Raw genomic sequence first — 4,302 nt, forward strand, 5'->3', positions numbered from 1 at the left:
CAAGAAAAGCTACTGAAAGAAAGGAAGAAAGGAAGAAGAAAAGGCAAGGCCAATGCCAAGTAATCCATTACACACACACACACACACACACACACACACACAACTGGCCATGTTGAAAACAAGTTTCTCATACACAACCAAGTGTTCCATAAAATTCATTAATTTGAAGAAGATATGAGTTCAGACATTAGTTTTAGGTTTTCTATTACACTTCTAAGCAGAATATATATTATAAAACACTTTTTAAAAACTGGCACTCTTACGAATGGTAATATTCATATATCTTGTTACCCAATAATTCCACTCCTAATTTTATATTCAAAAGAAACTCTCACAAAAATAGATCAGAAAAACAGTGCAAGAAATGCTCACAGCAGAAGTCTTCAAAATAAAAACAACCTGGAAAACCCCAATTGCCTTTCAATAAAGAATAGAAGAATGAAGGGAAGGGAATGGGGGGTTAGGTGGGCCTGGTGATGGGTATTAAGGAGGGCACAGATTGCATGGAGCACTGGGTATGGTCCATAAACAATGAATCTTGGAACACTGAAAAAATAAAATTAAATTAAAAAAAGAGAGAATATAGGAATGAACTTCAGCATCTTCACCCCCATGGAATATTATACACTAGTGAACATAAAATAACCACAATGACATGCAACTATGAATGTATAACAATATAATGTAAGAAAGATTCAGAAGACTGTGTATAACATAATAGCATTTTCAATCTACTCTAACAAAAATCTTTATAGAAGAGCTAAAAATCCATGCATAGAGACAATAACAGGAGAATAAGAATAGAAGCAAGGAACTTATTTACAGTAAACAAAATGTATAAAAAATGGTGAAAAGCTGGAACGGAGAGGGATATTATGCTGGTAATAAAGCAAGTCTTGATGTCGTCATTTACTAACCCTTTTCATTTATAGAATTCCTTATATATATGAGCCAGGGGCTCACTGTAGCTGCAGTTCACACTGCCTTTTTGTGTGAATCACTGGAAGTGAAAGGATCTTCATTTCACTAATATAGCCTTCTTTGTTCTCCCACTACATTAAAGTACCTGTTAGGAAGGTTCTTTTTCACAGGACACTTCCCAGCTTCTGTCTGTGAGAGCTGGTAAAACCCCGGCCTTCCCACCATAATATCACATCTTCCTTCTGATATAGGACTATGAAAGATACTCTTGTATTTTACTTTTTTACGTGTGTCAGACTGAAAGATATTTTGTTTTTAAAATTATGATGATTATGGAAAATTTCAAGTATATGCAAAAGTGGAAAGAATACAGTAATAAACACCATTACCAATAAACTCATCACCCAGTTTCAAAATTATCAACCTTCTGCTATGATCTAGGCATGTTCAGCTGACTGAGGCACTCAGGTAACTTGCCATTGTTACTATGTTAAAACAAAAGTGTTGTTACAGTTGCAAATATATTGGCAATTTTGAAAGGTATTTTAGATAAAATGATACAGTAAAGAGAATACAGTAACTGTAGTCAGAAAATAATGAATTCACATTTACGTTAAGGACAATCCCACTACAAAGCTATGAAACCAGGGGCAAGCAATTTCTTAAATGTTCAGTCTCCTTCTTTCTGTATGTGTGTGTCTAAAATTTGGACTGGGGGATACAAACTTTCAGTTATAGAATGAATAAGGTGTCAGGAATTCATGTAAAGCTGAATGAAAACAGTTGGTTATAAACTAAAATAAAATACAGACTTTAGGTAAAAATGCTGTCCTTAGGGTGAAAATTCAAACATGGTAACAAGTAAAAGCACCCCAGTACGAGCACATAGCAAGTATTCAGTGCATTTTATGAATCTCCTTCCTTATTCTTTATACTATAGGCAATCAATTTTTATATCATATAATAAAGTTTTTATTATTTTTACTGCTATTATTAAGGATATGGACAAAGAAGTAAGTATTTAGAATGGATCCTCTAAATTTGAGAGCATTTGGTTCCATATTCAGTCAAAGAATACTTTCAAAATACTCCTTCATTATATATTTTCATCAACATAAAAATATCAGTACCAATCCCCCATGGAGAGTACTATCATCAAATTCCAAAACGGCTCTGAGGAAACAGAAATGTGAAAATGAAATATGATAGAGACTCTATTAACAGCCTCATCATTGCATTATTGATGTGATGCCTTTATCAGACTAAGGCTGATCTCTAGAGATTACACAACTGTGCTTAAGAACAGTAAGAATGCATTGTATCTTAAATGAATCTTTGTCTTCACAGAACCCACATTTATATAAAGTCATACCGCCTTTATTGCCTGGTAATGTGCATGACACAATTAGGCACAAAGCACTCATTGTGGAAGTATATGTCAGGGAGGCCTTTGAACCTTCTCAACCCTGGAGACTTCCATTCTCTTTAGCAGTTTAATGAGGGATGCCCCCCCCCCTTTATGACTAATGATAATCTATCCATACACGTCTTAAGACATGTTGCTAAGACCCACAGATGAAAATCCCCTTTCTGCTCTTCTTTCTGTATATATAGGGCTACTTGTTTTTGGTTTGCATGATTTTAGTGAACTATGATGATGAGTCCCACACATGTTGCCAGCCCCCATGTGTCTTTCTCTCAAGATGAAGAAGGGTCCTTCAAGGAAGGGATTCAAAATAACTAGAGAAGCCCCTGTTCATGGGCCTCTTTGTGCATCTTCTTCAGTGTTAAATGGGTCTCCTGGCCCAATACTATTGTATGTGGTATTCCAGAACAGTAGATCAGTCATTCCTGATATCCCTAAAGAGTACAGCTCTCTGAGGCTTTGCTGGTGAGAAAGGCAAACCTCTACCAAGAGGACACAGTATCTATCACTGTGAGGAGGAAGCACTGGCTGCTCCCAGATCCAAGGGGCCCAGTGGAAGAAACTTGCTTTCAAGTGACTGGCTGGTTTCCTCATGGAATAATGCTGTATTATTCCAACCCCCTGGCAAGTTGGAAGTTCAAGGGCAGTAGTAGTTTGGTTCTGTAAGCAAGAAGCCATGTTGATGAGCCAATGAGGAGCCTCCAAGTCCGCTGCCATGACCACTCTCTTCATGTTCTAGTTCCAGGGTAATAAGTGATGAAGACCAACTAATGTGAACCAGCCAAGCACTTTCCCTACTTGTTTGTTCAGTGACACTTCCACAGTGTATGCTTTTGGGCGGGCATTAACATGGGATACATTTCCAAGCTATTCCACATCTCTATGTACATGCTTCTAACTAGGTCCTTCTTGATTCTGTTCTTCTAGTGCTTTTCCAATGAGCCCCTGGTCAGCTAGCTAGGCCACTGGTCAGTGGCCAGGAATATACAGCCTAACCTTAGGCCACTTCTTCCACAGAAGGCTGATGACCTATATACACTGCTAAAAACTTCATCCATTTTTAAGTTTTTCCCTTTACTATTTTTCAAGATCACCTTAAATGTGACTTTATTGCAGCCACTGTCCATTTTTACATGGTTATTTTCATATACCGAGTCAACCCACCCATAAACCAACTTCAAATTTTCTATCTTTTCTTTAGTTAGTTTACTCTAAGAAGCCTGCCCTAGGGAGAAAGTAGTTTTTCCATGAATGATGGAGGATCCAATGGGTATGCTGATCAACTATCCAACCCCATCTGATTGTCCCAGAGATCAAAGCCATACATTTTCATATCTACCACAATATTGTATATGTACAAATTTTTGTGATACAAAAAAAAAAAAATTTTTTCTTTTCTAAAGTAAGTTCCATGGCCAGCGTGGAACTGTATGTGAGGCTTGAACTCATGAGTCTGAGATCAAGACATGAGCTGAGATTAAAAGTTGGATACTTCATAGTGTATATGGACCACATCTTCCTTATCCTTTCGTCCGTTGAAGGGCATCTTGGTTCTTTCCACAGTTTGGCGACCGTGGCCATTGCTGCTATAAACATTGGGGTACATATACACTATGGAGTATTATGCCCCCCTCAGAAAGGACGAATACCCAGCTTTTGTAGCAACATGGACAGGACTGAAAGAGATTATGCTGAGTGAAATAAGTCAAGCAGAGAGAGTCAATTATCATATGGTTTCACTTACTTGTGGAGCATAACAAATAGCATGGAGGACATGGGGAGATAGAGAGAAGGGGGTTGGGGGAAATTGGAAGGGGAGGTGAACCATGAGAGACTATGGACTCTGAAAAACAATCTGAGGGTTTTGAAGGGGTTGGGGATGGGAGGTCGGGGTACCAGGTGGTGGGTATTATAGAGGGCACGGATTGCATGGAGCACTGGGTGTGGTGCAAAAG

The sequence above is a fragment of the Mustela nigripes genome, chromosome 6 (genome assembly GCF_022355385.1).
Source record: "Mustela nigripes isolate SB6536 chromosome 6, MUSNIG.SB6536, whole genome shotgun sequence".
NCBI classification, from domain to species: domain Eukaryota; kingdom Metazoa; phylum Chordata; class Mammalia; order Carnivora; family Mustelidae; genus Mustela; species Mustela nigripes.